The sequence below is a fragment of the Thermobia domestica genome, unplaced genomic scaffold, assembly GCF_964235325.1.
Source record: "Thermobia domestica unplaced genomic scaffold, izTheDome1.hap1.1 HAP1_SCAFFOLD_467, whole genome shotgun sequence".
NCBI lineage: Eukaryota > Metazoa > Arthropoda > Insecta > Zygentoma > Lepismatidae > Thermobia > Thermobia domestica.
In genome coordinates this window covers 15,251-27,600 of record NW_027656177.1, presented here as the reverse complement: position 1 = coordinate 27,600, position 12,350 = coordinate 15,251, and the positions used below count along the sequence as shown (strand labels likewise).

The 12,350-nt window shown below is 34.2% G+C and overlaps 1 protein-coding gene across 1 annotated transcript in view; it reads right to left on the bottom strand.

Moving 5' to 3' along the window:
• LOC145676907 (hemolymph lipopolysaccharide-binding protein-like) overlaps positions 1-11,021 on the bottom strand; it is a 30,315-nt gene extending 19,294 nt beyond the window's left edge. The window contains exon 1 of the mRNA XM_081747677.1: positions 10,933-11,021. The gene's annotated coding sequence lies outside the window, so the exon portion shown is untranslated. The remainder of the gene's footprint in view (positions 1-10,932) is intronic.
• Between the last annotated feature and the right edge of the window lie 1,329 nt (positions 11,022-12,350).

Below are 12,350 nucleotides of genomic sequence, written 5' to 3'. Positions count from 1 at the left end.
AGAAAAATATTTAGAAATACCAGAAAAGCTGTATGACATCATTTTCGAGTTTCGTAAGTTAACATATACTTGAGTTGCGGTTGACATTTTGTAACTTTTCCAATTCTCGCGACCGCCTGAACTATTATTTATAGGCTATATAAATTTCTTAAGTATATAGGGGCAAAGGTAACTCAGTGCTAAAGCATTCACTTCTAGTGCTTGGGGTCTACGGGTTAGATTCCAGGTCGCGTGAACTGGGCTTTGTGGTGGACAAACAAAATGTGCGTAAATTTCCTCCGGGTTTTTTTGTTTCCTCCCACTTTCTTCATTATACATTTTTTCATTCATTCTAATCTCACCTTTAGCTTACATGGGATTACTGTAGGACGTAAAACTGAAATATTTTATTTTTCTTAAGTATATATCGTCACATGGGAATCAGAGTAACGTAACTCCATTTTCGTAGGTTTAGAGGCGAGAGGACAAAAATATTATTTTCTTAGAAAGATGTGTTTTTAATAGAGATGCAAACAAGCCGGCTTTTTGAATCGATGGTTCTTTGCACATAAAAAACTGGCTTTTTTGGGAAAAAAAACGAGAATTTTGGAAATTATGCCATATTTCGCTCTGGAATTCACCATCATAATGGATGGAGCACATGGTTTATGAATTAAAGTAAACATAAAGTCGTAGTATTTTAGGGCAATTTTAGAAGCTATTTAACTTTATTTTAACTTCTGAATTATCGACATTTTTTTCTTCTCTAGATTTTTTTTAGTCATCCGTGTTTCACTTCTTAGAGCTTAGTACTCTAGCTTCTAGCACATAATTAAACTTATGTTTTTCAATATATCCATCAGAGCGTACGTTTTTCAATACCGGTATATCTGTCAGAGCGTACTTCCACATTTCCGTTATACGTACTGTAGCTGTGCAATGATTTAACAATAATCTTCCGGACACAAGCTTGAATATCATTTGATAGAAATAATCAGTATCGGATTTAGAAAAATATTTGGAAAGTTTTTTTTTTTCTGAACAATGTTTGTTTTTTCTAAAAATTTCTAACTTTTATTTAAGAGGAGCTTAAGTTTATGAGTACAAGCAGGGACGTACGCAGGGGTCTGGATCCCCTCCCCCGAAATTTCGACTTTTGTGTAAATTTAGACTAATTTTAGGGGCAACTTTAGGAATTTTAATATAAAATACCCTCATATTGAGCTTTGATCGCCCCCGAAATAAATTCCTGCGTACACTACTGAGTACAGGCATAACAAATAAATTGTTTCGTTTGTATATTCAGCAATAATCTTCCAGATACAACCTTGAAGACCATTTTATACTGATAATCAGTGGCGGATTTAGAAAAGTATTTTGGGAGGGACTTTCTTATTAATGCTTAGTTTTTCTAAAAATTCATATTTTTTTCTTTATTTGAAGAGAGCTTGAAGTTTATGAGTAAAGGCAAAACTAATATTTAGTTTGTTTTAGAAATTCCGTAATTTCGGGGTGGAGGCTTCAATCCGAAAGACATCCACACCCTAACCCTCTTCGCAAATCCATCACTGCTGGTAATTAGTAATAACAAAGATTTAAAAACGATTAGAAAGGAAGTCGGCCAGGACTCACAATACACGCACTATCTCTACATTCACAGATGGAACTAAGAAAAACTTTTGTCAAAATGGTCGAATGCGGGGTTGAATACCGGACTTCACGATAGAAGAGCGAAAGCTAACCACTCACTCATGTTTATTGTGCAGTTGTGCTTAACTTAAATGTATTCTACTTTTTTTCTCTATGGGCACAAAAGCTCTCCATTGACTTCTGTCCTTATCCAATTCAATCCAGTTTTTACTCTGTATTCCTATTTCTGCTAGATCCATCTTAATATTGTCCTCCCATCTGGGCCTAGGTTTTCCTAATGGACGTTTCCCGATTGGATTTCCAGTTAAAACTTTGAAAGCATTCCTACTTTCTTCCATTCTGGCTACATGACCTGCTCACTTGAGCCTCCTAGACTTGAGGACTCTAACGATGTTTGGTAAACCGTATAAATTATGTATTTCCTCCTTATGAAGTTTCCGCCATTCCCCATTCCCGTTCCTCTTGGGTCCAAATATTCGTCTCAGAATTTTATTCTCAAATAATTTCAGTCTTCGTTCTTCCCTCAGCGTAAGTGACCATGTTTCACAACCATCGGACACTCTCATCTGACGCATGGCTACTTGCTGCAAAGATTGAACCGTCCGTACTGTGAGGAGTGTATAGTCCCGCTGAGTATTCAGCACATTCTTGCTGAATGTCCTGAATACTCAGCTCTCAGAGAACGTTTCGGATTGCCTTCTGTTCTTACCCGCGCTTTGGGGGATTCACATGATATAGTTAGCCGGGTACTGGACTTTGTTAAAGCTTGTGGGGTTGCTCACGTTCTCTGAGCGTTTTTAATGTGTTGTCGATTTTTATTGCTGCTAAAGTTTTAATTTCTGTTATCTTTTATTGTTTTCTATATATTGTTTTTGTTATCTGTTTTAGACTATTTATTCTTTTATTTTCTTTTTCATTTTATGTTTTTATTTAGCAGCACTTTCGTTTATTGCACTCTAGTATTTTAACCTTTTTCTTTACATGTTTTAGTCCAGAGCAACCATGTAAATCGTGACGGGGACATATAGCCTTGATGCTGACGTCCCCATTAAACCCCCTATTCATTCATTCATTCATTCATTCATGTTTCACAACCATAAAGCATAAGCTTTAAATTCCTTGACAGAATTCGCGACGACAAAATATTTTGAACTGAATAATAACAGGGATTTCCTGATTTCAGTCGACATTTAATTTCTTTGTGGGTATAATTTTGGTCTGGTAATACTGATCCAAGGTATTTGAAAGTATGCACTGTGTCGAAAGTATTAATTGATATTTTAATGCATTCATAATTTGCCGTATTACAATCCTTCTGAACTTCCTTGTATTTAGATTTCTCTGCATTTACTCATGTTCCTAAAGCGTTTAATAAGGCCTCTGCATTTCTTTCGATTGTTCTCCTATCAGATTTACATCATCAGCATACACATAACCTGGTGAATACCATTCAACTCTAGGCCCTGGTTTATATCTTTGATTTTTCTTATAGCGTACTCCGGAACAAAGCTGGATAATAATGGCGATAACGCATATCCTTGTTTCAGGCCATTCTCGACATGGAAGTTCGCATTTTTCTACTCGGACTTTACTCTAGGATTCATTTAAACACTTAATAAATCTAGCTTTTCGGTATTCCAATTTCTGTAAGAATGTTGTACAATGTTTCCCTCCTAACCGAGTTGTAAGCCTTTCTAAAATCAATAAACAGTTGCTGTACTGGGATTTTCCGGATTTTCGAGTATTTGTTAAATGGTAAATATCTGGTCGATTTCGACTAAATCCACACTGATAATCTCCAATAATTTCATCTGCGTATTGGGTCAACCTTATTAATACAATGTTAGAGAAATGCCTTGATAATTATTACAATCAATTTTGTCGTCTTTCTTGTGAATTTGAACATATTTCATAGTTTTTTTTTTATAAAAAGGAAAAAAAAGTTTCGTAGCGATATGTTGAATTTTCTTGTTAAAAGTTCAGAAACCTTCAGGACTGGGTAAACCGTGATGTAGTAGAAGAAACAAACGAGAAAAAATGTCCTAACCCGGAAATAGTTGCAACACAAATGGTTTTTTTGTCTATCACTTCCAAATAGCGTTGCTAATAATATATTCAAAATCCGCTTTCGTAATGCTTGGGGAAAGTCCGCCATCTTGGATTCAATATGGCGGCCACACCGAGACATCGACTCACACTTAAATGACAATATCTACTCACAGATTTAAGCTGAAAACTTCGTTCCTGCGCCATTTTCAAGATAATAGCATACCTTAAGGGATGCAAGTTTGTATGCCTCTATGTACCACAAATGGCAGCGATTATTAAAAATATAGTTTCTTTTTAAATTGGCAATAATGTTTTATTGGCAGATAACTCAGAAACTAACAGAGATATGCAGAAATTTCTTGAAATAAACGTAAAAGCTCATGATCTTAGCTTTCCAACGAGGGTACTTATGTTCGTTTATCTTACAAAGTAACGGAGCTAGTCGAATTTATGTGGCACTGGGTGTGCGATTTTCGATAATATGACTTTTTTCTCAGGTTCCTGCTAGAAGCTAAGTAGACGCAGTATAGGTACGGATTGACCAGTAAATAATTGCAACACAAATAATTTTTGAACCAGGATGTGTAACAAGGTGTATTTAGCTACATATTAAAAATCTTCTACTCACCTCCTTGGGGAAAGTCCTCCGAAATTTCGTTGAAATATGACTTCTGAGATTTCGTTCAGATGTCGCTACAGACCGAGATAATCCATCTTTGAAATGAAAGAAGATGTGAAAAATGCTCAAAATTACGATATTTCTTCAGTCCTTGTTATGGTTAACGCTACATGTCTATTTGAAAGGCAAGAATTAAAACAGTGTAGCAACCTCTTCACTGAAAAAAATGTCCTCGTCTTTACAAAGTTTACACCGTTTTCCACATTATCACAAGTTTCTTCCAGGCAATTGTCACTAATTTATATTAGTAATAGATCACGTTTCTGGCATGAATACTTCATGTCTCTATTGTTTTCATGTATGTGTATATATAATGGATAACAATTAAAACCGTGTAGCTATCTAATCATTAAAATGAATGATCATCTTCATAAAATTCTAGAATTTCTTTACACATTGCACAAGTTTCTCTCACATAATGCCCACATTCAATGTACAAACTATATCTACTTCGCACCACATACGTGTATGTTCATACCTTATATGCATATTCAATACATAAAAACAACATTAATAACTAAAACTAATAATTTTCATTTTCAAAAACTTCAGTTTTCTCTCACATTATCAAAATATTTAACCAGAAACTGGTCACAAATAGTACCACCACCATACTGACATAGTTTGGTGTGCTGCTTATTTGCCATTTACTAAATATACATATCCGCAGAAAACTAATTACTAAAACAAGTCGTCTTCATTGTCAGAATGTTCTGATTCCCTTTCTACATTATCACAAGTTTGTCCCAGACACTGTCCACAAAATGATGTACAAAACAGACCATACTTCTTGCAAGAACACTTCATGCTTATACAATTTCCATGACAATTACAATGAATGATTTCCAGTATATTATCAGGAGCAGGTTTCCTGTTCATCATCACTGGAAAATACATTCCCTTATGTAGTCGCCATCCCCAATCTTCTGGTCACATTTGAGAGGATAGACTCTTCCATTCCATGATTTGGTAGTAAACACGCAGAGAATGATATTTAAGTGCATCAGGAGTAGGCGGAAGGTTTTCTAGTCGTACAAAATCTGCTGCTGTACTGATTTTGCTAGAAAACATTCTTATTCTTAAAGCAACAAGAGATTCATCTTCCTTGCATTTCTACAGCCTTGCTGTTGCCTGTTCTCCAGCACGAATAATTTCTTCTTTAAAGGCATTTTTACAATTAAAAAAAGAGATGGATTTCTGAAAGGCCTCTACGGAATTAGCTAGTTGTAATGCCACTTGTTTTCCTTTTCCAAAAAAATCGTGATGTTGTATCACAACCAAGAAATACATGGATACATAGAAGATTGTTACAGAGTTCGCCAAGGTATGTTTTCGTAGATTTAATGTCCCAAAGCCTAGTTTCTGTTTTATAAAACAAAGCATTCGTTTTTGACGGTGATAGACTTAGGAGAAGAATGAGCAGATCAGTATCATTTCCAACAACACAAGTATCTTGGTTTCGTGATTCTTGAATAGCTGTGTTGACTATCAGTGTGTCAGCATCCCTGTCTGAATACAAAACTTGAAATCCAACAGCAGAAAGCTCCAAACCCAATTTTCGAATTAGTCTCTCCCTTTTCATAGAAAGTTTCATTTCTGGAGAAAGGAGCACTTCAGGAGCGCTCAAACCTCTAGTTCTCCTTAGGTGTGTGCAATCCTTTATCGATGGGCTACTAATGTAACCATCGAAAATAACTGAAGCGTCACTGAAGTGTGTCTTCATGTAAGAAACGTAGAACTCAAATACTCTTTTGAATGTATGATTCACTGGCCAATTGACCTGGTGGAGCAACTACCCACCGTCAATCACATATTTACAAGATGTTGGTGTATCTGAAGGTGAACTTGTCATTTTCCATAAAGCATTAGCCAGTGCTGATTTATTTGCTGCTCGTAGATTCTCATAATCTTCAAATAAAGTTCTTGGAACAGAACAAAGCTCATAGGGGAAAACGTCTTCTAGATTCATGTTTCCTCTCATAGCAACAATTGCTAATCTTTGGAAAAGCTTGTTATGTTCCATACTGATTGATCCGGTAACCGTATGTATGGATTTCTTGTCTGCCATTGTAATGGCTTTATCCTTCTTCGAAACTATGAATGAGTCTGACGAATTTTCCTTCATTTTCAGTAAAATATTTTGTCCAACACATTTTGCTTTATCAACATTGACACGATCTTGGGCAGTTAAACCGTTCGTAATATTAATAAGTTCCTCTTCAGTTCGGAACGGCTGACATAATGTTAAGAAATCAAGATTTTTTTTTTAGTATTAGCTGCATCCCTACTCATCCTCTTCAATGAAATATCTCTATGCTGGTTGGTGTGCTGCTTATTTGTCATTTACTAAATATACATATCCACAGAAAACTATGTCAGTATGGTGTGTTGATGCAAGGAGTATGGACAGTTTTGAACATCAATTTGTGACCAGTTTCTGGTTAAATATTTTGATAATGTGAGAGAAAACTGAAGTTTTTGAAAATGAAAATTATTAGTTTTAGTTATTAATGTTGTTTTTATGTATTGAATATGCATATAAGGTATGAACATACACGTATGTGGTGCGAAGTAGATATAGTTTGTACATTGAATGTGGGCATTATGTGAGAGAAACTTGTGCAATGTGTAAAGAAATTCTAGAATTTTATGAAGATGATCATTCATTTTAATGATTAGATAGCTACACGGTTTTAATTGTTATCCATTATATATACACATACATGAAAACAATAGAGACATGAAGTATTCATGCCAGAAACGTGATCTATTACTAATATAAATTAGTGACAATTGCCTGGAAGAAACTTGTGATAATGTGGAAAACGGTGTAAACTTTGTAAAGACGAGGACATTTTTTTCAGTGAAGAGGTTGCTACACTGTTTTAATTCTTGCCTTTCAAATAGACATGTAGCGTTAACCATAACAAGGACTGAAGAAATATCGTAATTTTGAGCAATTTTTCACATCTTCTTTCATTTCAATGATGGATTATCGCGATCTGTAGCGACATCTGAACGAAATCTCAGAAGTCATATTTCAACGAAATTTCGGAGGACTTTCCCCAAGGAGGTAAGTAGAAGATTTTTAATATGTAGCTAAATACACCTTGTTACACATCCTGGTTCAAAAATTATTTGTGTTGCAATTATTTACTGGTCAATCCGTACCTATACTGCGTCTACTTAGCTTCTAGCAGGAACCTGAGAAAAAAGTCATATTATCGAAAATCGCACACCCAGTGCCACATAAATTCGACTAGCTCCGTTACTTTGTAAGATAAACGAACATAAGTACCCTCGTTGGAAAGCTAAGATCATGAGCTTTTACGTTTATTTCAAGAAATTTCTGCATATCTCTGTTAGTTTCTGAGTTATCTGCCAATAAAACATTATTGCCAATTTAAAAAGAAACTATATTTTTAATAATCGCCGCCATTTTCAATATGGCGGTGGTACATAGAGGCATACAAACTTGCATCCCTTAAGGTATGCTATTATCTTGAAAATGGCGCAGGAACGAAGTTTTCAGCTTAAATCTGTGAGTAGATATTGTCATTTAAGTGTGAGTCGATGTCTCGGTGTGGCCGCCATATTGAATCCAAGATGGCGGACTTTCCCCAAGCATTACGAAAGCGGATTTTGAATATATTATTAGCAACGCTATTTGGAAGTGATAGACGAAAAAACCATTTGTGTTGCAATTATTTCCGGGTCAAACCGTATATTGCCTCTACTAATGGTGGTTATATATTCTACAGCCTAGGAAACCATACGCTCAGATGAACCGTCTATTACGTATATGATCCATGAACAGAAAATTCGATATTTTCCCGATCCTGAACAAGCTTAAGGAACAGTCAGTGCATTACAGAATTTGGAGCTTTACCGATTTAGCGGATCCGAGCACCTGATAGGTGGTAAGAGATTATTACGTATGTGATCAATCAGTGAAAAATTTGTTCGAAATATTCATACAATGTATACGAAAGTTAAAACTTTACTGAAAAATTTCAATAATGTATAGAACCACCCGAAACGAAGCTCTTGATGTGCAGATTTCTCTCATGTTTTACTTTATTTTGCTTCAAAAAGAGGGTGTGTGATATTTTGAGGTAAAAATACTACATACAATTTTGCTAGTTATTTGTGTATCATTGTTTTAAGTACTTATTGTATGTAAGAGGTTAAAATAGTAGGCTATTATATCTATTTGTTAATCCTTTGAAATTCATAATGTAAATATGTTAAGAATTAAAAAAAAAATCTTTTTGAAATTCATGGTTTATTTTCGAGGTTTCATATTATTATCTGCATCAACCACTAATTAAATGAGTTTTTTGTTGTAGAGAAGCGAAACAAAGTCTGCTTTATCAGTTTAAAGCAAAATTTTCAAAAAAAGCCCAAAATTTCCCAAACAAAAAAGCGAAGCAGAAAAAACCGAGTTTTTTTTTCAAAAAAGCCAGTTTTTTTCCGAGCCCTTGCATCTCTGGTTTTAATAAGATGGTAATTGAGTTACACTACAACAGATGATCGACAAGAAGAACAGATGACGTTACGTTACATTTACACCAAGTGGGGCATTTAAAATTATGTCCAAACATGAAGAAAACGAAACCCACATTTTTGGAGTTACATCCCTCTGGTTCTCATGCGACGATATAATCCAGTTCTTTAGTCGCATAGCATGACAAACAGAACATTATGTAACAGGAGGTGATTTAAGAAGCCCGTTAAAAGAAAAAAAATCAATTATATCAATTTACTAAGCTATTGTGATAATTATGTTTTGCGTTCTGAGAACAATGAGCAGTTGTTCCAGAGGATCAAAAACAGAGGTGCCTGTTAACCCTTCCCTTTACTTCAGGTGTGTATGAATCTTCACGATAATGAGATCTGATAAAAATCGGAATGCAAATACTGTGGCAAAATCGTGGCAAACAACACAAAAATCGAGTCGTGGCAAACAATACGAGACCTAAATGTAAATAAAACTGATTTTTAAATTAGCAAAATGAAACTTTAAAAGTTATGGCTTTCAAAAAGGAACCTTGTCTGTTACAGTAGTCAAGAAATCTTATCATATAAACCGAAAGAAACCGATATGTATGACTATGAAAGTTCTACAACTATGACCAAGTTATATGTAAATAAGTGATTTTTAAATTAGCAATTGTAACAAAAGTCAGCACATTAAAATAAATGTGCATATATGCAGAGTAAATTGAGAAAAGTAAAATTATTTCTGATTACAGTTACTAATCATCTAATCATCTAAATGAATGCAGTTTGCCACAGCAACAGCATAGCGGATTAAGTCAGTGTGGCCACTACGAAGTCTAGTCTTGAATACTTTAAGGCATTCGTTTATACGATTCCGTTTCATCTTTTGTGGCTTAGGATAATATCCAACTTCGAACATGAACGTTAATCTTTAGTTTTCAGCTTGTTTTTTGCATCAAGGTAATAAACCTGAATATATTTGGATGATCAGTAATTGACTTTCTCCTCATCTTCGAATGTCATCCTTCCAAATTATTATTTGCACATTTTCTTGAGAAGGAAAAAAACATCCTGTACCTAACAACATCTAAGTGGAGTGTAACGCTCGACGACGATATGCATAGCTTTCCATGAAATTGGCAACATTATACAAACTACCCATAAGAAAATGAAGACTTAGATGGGAAAATTCCCTTTCTGTATGCAAATTCCATTTTAACTAGTTTTCGGCCAAACAGGATTCGCCGAAACAGGGATTCCTCTTTCGCAGAACATAGCCGACTGCCCCCGTGTGCAATAATTTCGTAGCTTAAGGCATTCAGCGAAACAGAAGTCGGCGAAACAGGCAGGAACAAAATTTTCCTATATGTGTGTACGTACCAAATATTACTTTTTAAATGATACTGACGCTCGAGGGCAGTCATGGCTTTATCTCGAGTAAAGTAAAAAAAAGATATGTTCGGTATTGTGACTCATTTTGACTGATACAAGTTCTACCACATGGTTCTTATTCCATACAACGGTCGAATACAAAACAAGATTTTTCGTGTCCAAACAAGACTACATCAAGTCAATATACATGTATATCAAATCAATTTCATTTACTGAAAATAATTTGTGTTATCGATGTTGATTTTTATGATCTTTCTAAAAATAAATTTGATAGTAACTGTGGGTTTCAACCATACACAAAACATTGTCATAATTGGGAAAAGAACTTAATATAACGTTTAAAATTTTATTACCCTCATAATTTCACTATTTCCCATTTAGATCACCCTGTCGTTTTATATTATGCATTTAAAGAGTTGTAAATAGTTTTGTTTTTCGGATATAGGAAATAGAAGGTTCGTTACTTACTTGTTCACTTGAAAATCACTTGTCTGTTTAAGATCTTTGCTAATCCAAAGAAGACGATGACTTTGACTGAAGCACTAAGATTCTCGTGATGTGGCTAAGAAAATAAACTGTTATTGAACTATGAACTCCATGTATATGTGTGTAATACGGAGTTAAGTGAGAAAAGCAAAAAGAAAGAGCGCTGAAGGATGAGGAAAACTTGGATCACTTACTTGCTTGTTTCTTCTTACTTTTCTTTTGACAAATAAATTATGAAGGGATAAGCGAACAGTGGTACTTCTCACATCTGCAGTGCAACACATTATCTTTGAACGATATGAGCAAGTGCGTGTTTAATTAGAAGCGTTTAACAAAAAACAAATAAGTAAATAAATGAAAATAAAGTCCAATGACGATATATTAATCGACAGATACCATTACGCTGAATAAAATGACGAGCTTCAATATAAAAGATTCTCTGTAGCTCTTGAGGAAATCTATAAAATAATATTATATATAGGGTGGTACCAAAGTGTGGGAACGCTGATAAGTGGTAAACTCTAAAAAAAAAAAAAAAAAAAAGTAACAATGTAAGTGGAGAATTGGAATGAGTGGAAAGGTTTGAATGTAGCTATGCGATTAAATTCAATATAGCTAGTACTAATCCTTTTTAAGATTAAATAATAATTTAAACACGTTTGAAATATTTATTCAACAAACAAAAAACAAATTAGGGTCTTGCTAAATTCTTCTTCAGCGAGAGCACAAGTTGGGGGAAGATATCTACCTATTTTGAAGAGAACTTGCTTACGTTGGAATCGTACAAATGCATTGTTGCTGCGTAGGTTCGATTTTTGCTCCCAGTACAGAATTTTCAACATTAATTTAGCAGTCTCGAGGTAATTAAAGACCTTTTTTTTTTAAAAAAAAAAAGAAGATTATAAACAATGTCATAGGTCATATTGTAGCTAGAATGAACAATATTGAAGACAATGTGCTCACTACATATTATGCAGTAGCCTCTTGTGGGTTGTGATTCATACGATTGTGAAGTTCCAATTTGATATGTAAAATTTGAAACTAGTAAGTTTAACTCTTCTCTCTACAAAATTGCTTCACAAAACAAAAGTTTTTATTAAAACTCCTAATATTTGTTTTTTTTCCGCTCAATAATATATTTTAAGAATTACTAAAGAAATTTTGAATGATTTAATTTTGACTGCTACTTCACTAATACAAATAAATCTACAAGTACCAGCAAGAAATCAACATTTTGGCACTTGATCTTGCATCGAATAAAGATAGTTGTAAAGTTCTAGTATGATATATTAAGTTTAGAATTAAATTCAATATTTCCTACAGACATTTTGCTTATAAATAAAAGTATTAAAAATAGATTATCATATACACATGAATTTTGTCCCTCCGATATTTTATGTATAGTACTCATCACTGAAGAATTTTTTAAATTTTTCGTTTCAAACCAGCAAAAAATTATTATCTAATACAGAATATATATATGAGTATGAAATCTAATTTAATACATAGGGGAAGGGCTGGCAAAATGGAACTTGTCATTTGCAGAAACATAACGTGATACATCAAGACACAGGTGGTAGCACTGAAGAGATGCAAGTTGCATGACACTATG